Source organism: Oncorhynchus nerka, linkage group LG17 (assembly GCF_034236695.1).
Source record: "Oncorhynchus nerka isolate Pitt River linkage group LG17, Oner_Uvic_2.0, whole genome shotgun sequence".
NCBI classification, from domain to species: Eukaryota; Metazoa; Chordata; class Actinopteri; order Salmoniformes; family Salmonidae; genus Oncorhynchus; species Oncorhynchus nerka.
Window position 1 is genome coordinate 27027896 of NC_088412.1, and position 12367 is coordinate 27040262.

Genomic DNA, 12367 nt, shown 5'->3' on the forward strand with positions numbered 1-12367 from the left:
GTAGGTCTTGTGTATTTGGAAATACACTTGGAAAGTATTTGAAAAATTGTAATACACTGACTCCAATACATTCCCATGCATTTAACCCAGGTATTTGAAAATCCTATTAAATACAATTCCATCAACTATTTGGTTTCTACAAATAACCATTCAAATGTAGGCTGTCATTGTCAATAAGAATTTGTTCTTAACTGACTTGCCTAGTTAAATGAAGGTTTAATAAAAATAAATAAAATACTCATAACTGTACTGATTTTGGGTGGTGTAATTGAAAATACTCAAATAGACAGAAAAAAATACTTTTAATAACAGATACTCAAATACACATGCATTTGAAATCAGGTCTTATGCCAACTTCATAGTGTGGAAATATATATAAAACACAGGAAAATCACGTTTGACTGTACAGGGCCTTTAACACCTCATTTTCTTCCTTCTTTCAATAGTGGAGTTTAATTTCCAATGCAATATTTATGACCATCTGCACAATTTAGCCTGCAGCTTTTATTGAGCAGTTTTATTGTAGGCAGTTTAGACAACAACAAAAAACTCCGTACCAAAGTTGTATGCCAATCACATCCAACTTGGGCTCCCGAGTGGCGCAGTGGTCTATGCCACTGCATTCCAGTGTCACTGCAGTACCTGGTTGAAATCCAGGCAGCATCACATCTGACTGTGATTGGGATGCCCAGTGTTGTCTGGGGGAAATAAGAATTTGTTCTTAACTGACTTGCCTAGTTAAATAAATAAAACATCAAAGAACAGTAACTACCAGACTGTTTGTGATCAGTTACTGAATGTGTCATGAATGGTAACATGTCATTCAATAAGTTATTCCTGCAGGCATATAGTTTATATATGCTACTGTTTACAGTACTGGCTCACTGTAGGTATGTTTAGGCTATATTAACTAACTATATTAACTAAACTAAGCCAAAACAACAGCTTGTAGTGGCTTACTGTATGTACTGCTTTGTTGGTTGTAGGGTCATAGTGCATGCACCAGGTGGCAGTCTACACTCAATGTTTCACTATAAATTCTGGTTCTCAGAATTCACTGCTACATGATATATCATTTTGATAATCTCTGAGGAGATTTGGTACATTGTTGCCCGTGTTGGCATAATCACTCATGAGTCTTGTCAAAGGTCTCACCAATTTGTACAGTACTCTTATTGAAAATTTCCGCCTATGAATAGTCACGTGACAAATGTTCAACCAGCTGCCTCCAGAACAAGGCACAACATTAAAATAGTGTGTAACGCCAGTGAACTCTTTATTCGATCTGTGACTTCGGCGCCGTTGAGAATGTGGCAAATTGGCCCCTGCTAGCAACAAACTAAGACAATGTGTGTTTTTGCATGTTGATTGTCTTCCGTTTCTAGCTTCAATATTATGAGTTCGCTTGTCACTCCCGGTCCTTACAGGGCGACAAAACTGGTAATCTTTTCTTGTTACGAAGTTGCCCGTTAAATTAGCTTGCTAGCCAGTACAGTGTGTTGAAATAAATAATGCTGCAAGTTGACTGGGAAGTAGTTAACTAAGATCTGTGCAGATCACTCAAAATGCAAAATAACACTGTCTTTTATGTTTTAATTTTTAGCCAGACAGACAACCCCGAGCCAACAATATGTTAGGATTAGCAGTAAAGCTCTCGATACAGAGCCTTACGAATAATTAGGCCTTCTTTAAGAATGTTGAATATTGTTTTATTTCTAAACATGCAGAAAGGGGGCGCGGGGGTAGTAGTATGTGGCCAATATACCATGGCTGACGCTTCGAACACACCGACAGTATCATTGCGCAAATAGTACCAGCATCAACCGGATATGTATGCTACAAAAGTTCGACATTGACTTTCTGCTACCAATTCTGTCAAGCCGTCTAAACATACAGTTTGACTCACACGTTCCGTATGCTCCACACCGAACACAACGCAGCGTTTCAATTTGTACCAAAATGCAAAGAGCGGTCGATGTGTTCGAAGCGTACGGGTTTCTCTTTCGCAACGCTGAGTGCCTGGATACCTTAGCCGTGGTATATTGGTCAAATACCACGAACCCCGAGGTGCCTGAAGATATCAGCATGTTTCAGTTCGGCTGACATTGGCTATGCGAACCTAGTGTTTGCATACTCCCTTAAAATAACGCTTGAAAAATAGAAACAAAACACGAACAGTATTATTTGTCCATTTTGAGACATCGTAGGCAGTATCCACTTCCTCAAAATAGTCCGAATTAATCTAAGGTAAACTCAAGAATTCGGTCATTAATTGTTATGTTTTTGTCGTAAATTTTATTTGCGAAATTTTACATCTAACTAAGATGGTTGGCACAGTATTGTCTCTCGTTGAATGACTACTTTATTGAATAATCTCTACAGTTGACCAATCATGGACGTTGGGGCGTTGACTTCGGCTCCCGAATTTCGGGCACACAATTTTCTTGAGGCCAGCGGAACAGCCGAAAGTCACAACAAAGCCCAAATCCAACAAAAATGTCACAAAGGTGTCTTAGTATATGCACTCTAACTTCCTGTTTCGTCTGGGAAACACGAGGGCACCTTTATTGCTATTATAAACTCACGTCCCATTATAAATATATATTATATTATAAATGTCGTCCCTCACGACGCCAGGACAGCGGAGTCAATCACCACCTTCCGGAGACACCTGAAACCCCACCTCTTTCAGGAATACCTAGGATAGGATAAAGTAATCCTTCTCTTCCCCCCCCCCCCCCCCCCTTGAAAGATTTAGATGCACTATTGTAAAGTGGCTGTTCCACTGGATGTCTTAAGGTGAACGCACCAATTTGTAAGTCGCTCTGGATAAGAGCGTCTGCTAAATGACTTAAATGTAAATGTATAAACTAATATAATTAGAACACTACAACAAATGTTTTGTCATACCCGTGGTAACCCGTACAATTGCCTTTATTTTAGCGCCCCAAAAACGTAATACTTCAAATCAAATCCAGATCAACTGTAATGTCAATACCATTGTAAAGCACAATTTCTTTCATTTCCAACAGAATCAATTACATGACCTAAACACTGTCCGTTTTTGCATAATTCAAGCAGGCAATGAGCCCCGTTTGGGTCTTTTTAAAAATGGCGGATGGGGAAGCGAAACGAATGTGTGCTGGTGTGAAGGAGAGATGTTGTGTGGGAAAATGGCTTTTTTTCACTCTCTGTCCAACTTATCACCTCTGAAATGTAAATAAAACTCTATAAAGAGTTTATATAATGTGTCATTACATACCTATTTGAAGGTTTGTGTCGAATTTGAACCGGGTTTTTAGGGTGGTGCTAAAGTGATCTTAGAAGTAAACAGCGGCTTTGAGCATGATGATCGCATGCAATGATGATGAAAATGAAAAAAAATGACTACCCCCGTCACTGTCCATTTCTTGTTTTTAAAGGATGAGAGAAGTGCTACACCTGGTGGAGAAAGAGTGTAAGACAGAAATAGTTGCTTTTATTCGTGCTGTACGTTATGACACGCCACGTGTCAACTTTTCTCCAATACTATAGAACCATTACCATGTCGATCAGAGCTTGAATAGAAACCTAGTTCACACCCCCGATTTTAAAGTAAACACAGTCGCTACAGTCCCATTAGTTTTCTGTGTAGCCTTGTTTGAATGTTGCGATTACGCACATTTGTACGGAATGGGGTGAGTTTATACTGTCTGATAAACCAAGATTGTCAGCAAATCACCATTCAGGGCTCGAACCACTCAGATTATTGTGTTTAAATATTCCCCATGTAATGTTAATGGGGAGCTAACATGGCTGCCATGGAATGTTGAAGTGTAAGATAAATGCATCATAATGCTCATTCTAGACATTCAGGTACATATCATTACATGGGGAAAATTTTAATGCTAATTGGGAACGCTTTCAACACCTTGTAAAGTCCATGCCCTGATGAATTGAGGCAGTTCTGAGGGCAAATATACTCAATATTAGGAAGGTGTTTTGTATACTCTGTGTATATGCCTCTGTCCCGATAGTTTGCTTGCTTGCCAATGTTTTAGGATATGCCTTAATCAGCTTAACTACATAGTTTAAAGTTCCAATGTAGCTGTTTTTATCTCAATATCAAGTTATTTCTGCGTAAAACAATTAAGTACCTTACTGTGATTGTTTTCAATTAAAATGGTAAACAAGAAAGAAAAATGGTCTAAGGCACTGCATCTCAGTGCAAGAGGAGTCACTACAGTCCCTGGTTCGATTCCAGGCTGTATCACATCTGGCTGTGATTGGGAGTCCCAAAGGGCGCCGCATTATTGGCCCAGTGCAGGCCAGGATAGGCTGTCATTGTGAATAAGAATTTGTTCTTGCCTAGTTAAATAAAGGTTATGGTAAAAATGTACTATTACTGTCTGGGAGTGGTCTGAGTGGGGAGGGGAAAACTAGCTGTTAGAGCTGCAACGAGCGATTCCGGACATGGATTCTCAATCCACGAAACCCGTAGTGATATCAAATATTGGCGATATTACTCTGTAATGTAGACTTTTGCTAAACAATTTGTACGTTGATGTAGTGCCCATCGGTTATGAGAGTTCCAACCTGTGTTGAGAAATGATTTTTACTGTCAGTTTCTGTTTGAAAGAACACCAAAACCTATACTAGCATGAGCTTTGCAGTCTCTATTGTCCAACGATCTGTTATTGAACACATGATGTGACATGACCTGTTCGCTAACAGTTTAAGTGACTTGTAGCTGCTGTGATTGGACGATACAGCAGCTATTGGGTGCCGTCATGTGTTCGCAGGATGAGTAGTTTGTACGACGACTAACTCTGGTATCTACATAGCCTTGACTTTTCTTCTCAGTAAAAAATGTTTATTTTTATTTTTTATATGTATTATTTTTGTACCCATTCAATGTTTGGAAACACGCGACCACATGTTGAAATTAGTATGCTACAAATGAGTGAGTGTCAGTTTCAGAACCGAAATTGTGGAAAGAGGGGCGTGTCCTTTCGGAGCCCTATAGGCAGAGTTTTGGAACTGTTTTTCTTATTGGTCTATTAACTAATTTATGTCCCCAGGCAGGCCAAAACTCAGTCTTTTTTAAATATTTTTTATATATATTTTTTTTATTAACAACAAATCAATACATAAAGCACATGAGGGAACACAAGCATACATAGATTACAAACAATGGACAATCGAGCTAGGGGCGGGGCTAGGGGGTACAATATCACATTACAATTACACAAGGACCTTAAGGGACATGCATATACTTACAATTCTAACAGCTTTTTTGTTAGTAGAGCATTTAACCGTCTTAAAATACAGTTCAATTTCTTTTTGTAGGATACGAAAATGTGGTTTTCTGTTTGTAAATTTACATTTGTGTATATGAAATTTGGCCAAAAGAATAATGAAATTAATTACATAAAAATGATTCCGCTTATTTCTATTGTATGTAAAGAATCCAAACAGTACATCTCTCCACAATAGTGTAAAATCTTCATAAATGTGTTCAATTATAAACCTACTGATGTCTTGCCACAGTTTTCTTACATGCATACAATGCCAAAAAAGATGCACAACTGTTTCTGGGTGGTCATTACAAAAGGAGCAATTTGAGTTGATGTTTTCCTTAAACTTCTTCATATAGTGGTTGGCAGGATAGTATTTATGAATCATTTTAAAGGAAACTTCCTTAATTTTGTTAACAAGTAGGTATGTTTGTGGCAACATCCAAACTTTTTTCCAACAGATATTATCAATAAATCCATTCCAGTAAGGCATGACATAAGGTATAGATACAACATCCTGCTGAAACAAGGATCGTATCGCTCTGTTGTTGAATGGACCAAAAGAGAAACAAATCTTTCCTACTGATGAGTCAACAGGGTCAATAGAAGGTAGGCTCTGAGGGTCAGGTCTTGACATGTTCCTGAATAACAGAGCAACACCTGAGGGAATGGCATCTAAAACAATTGCAAAATCTTTAGGTGTTACAGGGACCTTGTAAAGTGATAAGAATTCTTTATAACTGAGTAAAAGACCCTCTGCATTTACCAGTTGGCTCACCAATAGGATATTATTTCTGAACCAATATTCTAAAAACAGAGAGGTATTTTTATACAATATATCCCGATTATTCCATATATAATATCTGTGTGGAGAAAAATTGTGTTTATAAATTAAGGACCATGACAAGAAAACCTGCCGATGAAAAGCAGAAAGTTTCACTGGAACTTTGTCAATATTATAATTGCAAAACAACATGAAGTTAAGGCCACCAAAAGTAGAGAAGACATGATGAGGAATACAATTCCAGATAGAAGTGGGTCTTCTTAGGAATTGTTTTATCCAATTGATCTTGAAAGTATTATTTAAAGTAGTAAAATCCAGAAAATTCAGTCCACCATTCTCATAAGTGTTCATTACAACAGTTTTCCTAATGTAATGGGTACGGTTTCTCCAAAGAAAGTTGAAAAGCATCTGGTCTATCCTTGCTTATTTTACGGTCAAGATATAAAGATAGAGCACCATATGTTAGTCTAGAGATACCTTCAGCCTTGGTTATTAGGACTCTACCTTTTAAAGATAAGTCCCTCTGTAGCCATTGATTTAGTTTCTTCTGGGTTTTTTTAATAAGAGGGTTAAAATTTAGTAAGCCTCTAGACTTCTGATCCTTTGTAATGGTTATGCCTAAATATGTAAGTTCTTCTTTTACTGGAATACCATAATATGAAGGTGTCACACAATCTTTGACAGCCATGAGTTCACATTTCTTAATGTTAAGATATAGACGATATAGATATAGACCAGACGCTTTGGAAAAGGATTGTATCACATTGATCGATATGGGAATTTGGTTAGCGTCTTTCAGAAAAAGTGTAGTATCGTCAGCCAGCTGGCTTATAATAATTTCTTTACCAGCTATGGAAATACCTTGTACAGGACTATTATTTAAAGAATTTGCAAGAAGTTGGGTGATTAATAAAAACAGGTACGGAGAGATAGGACAACCTTGCCTAATTCCTCTCTTTAACTCAAATCTAGGTGAGGTGCCATATTTCAATTTGATAGAGCTGTTACCATTTGCATAGAGAGTCTTAATGGCCTTACAGAAAAAATCCCCAAAGCCAAGTCTCTCAAGGGAGTGGAAGAGAAACTGATGCTCTACTGTGTCAAATGCTTTATAAAAATCTAAAAATAATATGAAGCTATCCTCAGTTATTAGGTCTGAGTAGTCAAGTACGTCTAATACTAGTCTGACATTGTTAGAAATATGTCTGTTCCTCATGAAGCCAGACTGTGTTTCATCAATGATTGCATCCAAAACTTCTTTAATTCTTTTTGCAAGTAGTGAGGCTAATATCTTATAGTCATTATTAAGAAGACAAATTGGACGCCAGTTATCGATGAGCAGCACTTCTTTTTTAGGCTTAGGTATCAGTGTTATTAACCCCTGACTCATTGTAGGAGGGAGAACATTGTTTTTAATACTCTCTAAAAAGACTTTGAATAGGAAGGGAGTTACTTGTTCAGAAAATAATTTGTAAAATTCTGATGTAATTCCATCAACACCTGGTGATTTATTGTTCTTTAGATGTTTGATAGACTCTATAATCTCTTCAACTTTGATGGGTTCATCACACTGTTTAGATTCTATATCACTGATAGAGTGAACATTATTCAGTGAGTTAAAAAACATATCTGTGGATTCCTGACAGTACGTAGAGCTATACAATTTTCTGTAAAAATTGCTGCAGTATTTAGCGATTAATTTTTGGTCATCTGTAATAACACCATCAATGTTTAACTTATGGATAGTGTTATTTTTAGAGTGAAATTTCTCAAGTCTAAAGAAATAGGATGAATTCTGTTCTCCCTCCTCAATCCATTTTTTCCTAGATCTAATAAAGGCTCCTTCTGCTTTTAATTTATATATATTATCCAGTTTATTTTGTAACTCAATTAGTTCCATCTTCTCCTCCCCCAAGAGGTCAGCTGGGGACCTCTGAGAAAGGGAAGTTATCTTAATGATCACCTTTTCCTCCTCAGCTCTTCTGGTCTTAGCAAGATTACTACCATATTTTCTAAGATATTTGGACACCTCAAATTTAAAGAGCTCCCAGTTCTTGCAATAAGATTTTTCTTCACAAGCCCTTTCCCAAAAGTGTGAGAGCAGATCTTTAACCTCAAATGTAACTATATCATTATTTAAAAATGAGCTATTTAGCTTCCAGTAGGATGCTCTACCAAGGTTTGTATCAGGGGTAAATATTTTGATATCAATGTAAATAGCCTTATGGTCTGTGAGGGGAGTAGTACAAATATTTGTAGTAACACACTCACTATCAATACATTTGGATATAAGCCAAAAATCTATTCTGGATTGTCTGGAGCCTGTTTTGTTACTCCAAGTGAATGATCTGTCGGCCGGAAACCTCTCTCTCCATATATCAGTAAGATCAAACTTTTCCATAAAAAGTATTAAACCCAAATTCTGATTGGTTGGCCTACCTGGGGGCCATCTATCAGTTGAATTATCTATTGTAATGTTAAAGTCCCCTCCTATCAATAATAACGAATTGGGAAATTTAGATAACCAATGAAGTATATGTTTCTCTATAGATTCAAGCAATTCATCATTCTCATGTTTGGTGTTGTACCCGTAGAAGTTTACAGTAATGAGTGTAATGTCATTGTAACTGATCACAAGACAAATAAAGTGACCAAAGGGGTCACATTCCGAGTGTAGAATATTACCACCAAAGGTATTTTCATTGTAGTGACACCAGCAGAGCGTTCAGATCCATGGGAAAGCCAAATATCGTTGCCCCACTGTGACCTCCAGAAGTTGGCATCAGCAGAAATTGAGTGAGACTCTTGAAAAAGCAAAAATCTGTTCGAAATTGTTTAGCAAATAAAAATAAGGCCTTGCGCTTCACACTGTTTCGTAACCCCCTAGCATTAAGAGATAATATAGACAAAGACAAAACAACAAAGATTATATAAAAGTATAAACTGTAGTAGGATGAGTCAAAGACGTAGGAGCAGTGAACGTAAACGATAAGGAACCGAGATCTGCACCATTTAAGTCAATTTAAAGTGAAAATAGCTTATTCCATAACATTTGAAATGCAACTCAACTGGAAATTATGTTCAAGACCAAACCAAGTGTTCTTGTAGTACGAGAGACTAAAAACCCTCTTTAGTGTAATCAGGAACTATTCTGAGAAATCATACAAATAATAATTTAAATAAAAGGGTACCTACTACTTTAAGTACATATGAAAACTGATCATAAAATAATTGAATAACAAAATGTTTTACATATAAACGTTCCTAAGACCTTTTTTGGAAATAAGTATTAATAACTAAATAGAACAATAACCGTGTAAAGTCAGAGCAGACCTGTATGCCATTTAAAACAGTATCTTAGTTACTGTATACATAAAACATAAATTCAGCTTTCAATCTTCTTCGTAAGTTTATAAACAAAATAGGACTTCTGGTCATACAAGAACAAACTAATGAATTGAAATACCTGAGTATTCCTTTAAAATAGTCACCTGATACTTGTTAGGTAAACAACATAAGGAAAATGAGAATACCATGGCTGAAACCATCAATCAACCTGTTCCTTCTGGTGAGATTTTAGGGAGGAATATGGATTTCTGAACCGTTGATGAAACCTCGTCCTCCGACGAAGTAAGCAGCCTTCCCCTCACTTCGTGCTATCTTGATCGTTGGCCACAACTTGTTCCTTCTTTCTATGTCTTCCGGGCTGAGATGCTCGGCGAAACGCATACCATGGCTCTGAAGGAAGGCGTTCTTCCTAGCAGCTTTCCAGACAGCATCCCTGTAGAATCTGGTAGTGAATAGGATGATGATACCCCTGGGTCTTGAATCGCTTTGCTGTTGCTTCTTGCCGAGGCGATGTACAACGTCGATGTTATCACCAACTTTGTTGTTCTCTGCAGGCAAAACTTCTTGGCAGATACGGATAGCCTCTCCTCGCACATCTTCATTCTCCACCTCTGGCAAGCCGTAGAGTCTCAGGTTCCATTTTCTTGTGTATTGTTCCAGATCAGTGAGACGTCTATGGTAGACATTGTTATTCTTTTCCACCCTTTCCACATTTTTTTCAACTTTTGTCACTCTCGTTTTCACATCATTAATTTCACCACATGCAAACTCCACAGTCTTTTTCAAGCCTTCGATAACCATGGTGTTCGCGGCTACCATTTTCTCAATGGCGTCACACCTGGAGTTGATGAGTAAGGAGAGGGTAGCCACGATGTCAGAGTTCATGTTGGGTTTTTTGGAGGGTGGAGGTTTGCACGGAGTAACCGGTAAAGAGGGGAATTCGTCATCTTCAGCATTCGAAAGCATGATATTATCCATAGGCCAGGTGTAGTTATGGCAGTTGTCTATAAGCACGTTTCTCTCTTGTTGATTAGCAATAGAACGGCTAACTTTTTCCTTTCTTTTTTTGTCACGACTTTGCATGGACATGCTGAAATAAATTATCCAATTATCATTCCAGTCACAGGAAAGGTCTTATATCTTGAACAAATAAAAATAATAATGACTAAACTTTTTTTTAAACAATTTTCACAATCTTTCTGAAGTTTGGTACGGAGCTCGGTAAAAAAGCGTCTGTTCAAGCAGCCATCTTGGCCAATCTTGTCGGCCAAAACTCAGTCTTTTCAAACAGCTCTCACACTAAAACGTCATCTTTTTCACAGTAGTATTCCAACCTCCTAGTGTGCTAAAAGTAATATCACACAAATCACCTTTTTGACTGCACTGGGACTTCAACCCAAATGCAATGTTACAGATAATTAGCTAATCTTTTAGAAAGTACTGTAGGCATGCATGCATACAGCTATTTACATTTTCCATTTGCAGTGGAATGAAGTTGCAAAGCTTTTCCGAGCGGGAATGCCTCTGCGAAAATATCGGCAGCACTTCAGAGTGTATGCGGACTGTTTTACTGCTGTGGCAACTGTTGACTGGTTGCATGAACTGCTCAGGAACAATAGTAACTTCGGACCAGATGTCACCAGGCAACAGACTGTCCAGCTGCTGAAGAAGTTCCTCAAGAATCATGTGATCGAGGATGTAAAGGGCAGATGGGGTTCTGATTTCGAGACAACTGCCATCTCTACATGTAAATTTATCTATTTGGTGTGTTTCTTTTGAATGGTAGAAAATTGTATTGTACAAAACAAATTCATCAGCAATTGGATCGTCTCTAACATCTGAGAATGAGTATCAAAGTTGATAACAACTTCATGTAAGCCAGTTATGGCCCAGACCATTGGTTTCCGGGACCAATCAGAACGGTCAGTGTTTCGCATTCCAGAAGTTGTCGGGGAGTGGGCAAATCCAGACTGTTGAATGATTGATGACTCTGCATCTGTCCCATTATGGTGTCTGTGAGCACACGGGCAGCGCCATTGAGGCCATCTCCATTTTTGAAGTAGTCAATTTTCTTCTACTTCTGAGTTGGTAAACAAACTGAAATGGTGCATACTGCCACCTGGAGTGTGTTTTGAACAGGTATAAAGCCAAGGTTGATGATTTACCGCCACCTGCAGATATTGAATGTTTGCTCACGAGTGTAATTCATTGGCTGATCCCTCCTGATGACCTGGATGGAATTATCAGATCCATAGGAAGTCTCACCCAGTTGAATACTTTAAAATTGTGGAAGTCCTCAATGGAGCTTCTCCTGCTTAAACAAGCTTTTGAGCACGAGTCCTCTATCATTCGTTTGGCCGGAGCGCTGTGGATGGGTTGCCGGGCAACCGCAGTGTCTCTGGTATGACTTCCTCACTTGTCTACATAATTGACAGATGCATTATTATTTTTCACAGGAAAGTGTGGTTAGCTCAAACCAAGATATGGAGACTGAGCCTGTGAGCAAAGTGGTACAGCCCAGAGTACTAACAGAGGAAGAAATCCAGGATGTTTGGAGAGGCATCACTCTCACACAGTAAGATCCACTCTTAAATTCTTCTCAAAAGTTTGAATGGTTAGATCCTTAATCTATTGCCATTTCATGTTTTCAGCCTGCAGAAAACATTGGGATTGACCTCACTTGAGGTTGTTTTGTATCCAAGACACATCAATCCTCAAAACATTGTGTACAACATGACCATTGTGAACAAGCATGGGGTTGTTACACTTGAGGATAAGACGGGTAGGTCTGATTTTATATCTGCACTCTGTCTACACAGTGTAGACCAGGGGTATCAAACATACAGCCCGCAGGCCAGATCCAGCCCGCTAGGGGGTCCAATCCGACCCGCGGGTGTGTAGAGATGATAAAGGACGTACATCCATAGTTTCTTGACTGTCCAGATCGCTAATAATCACC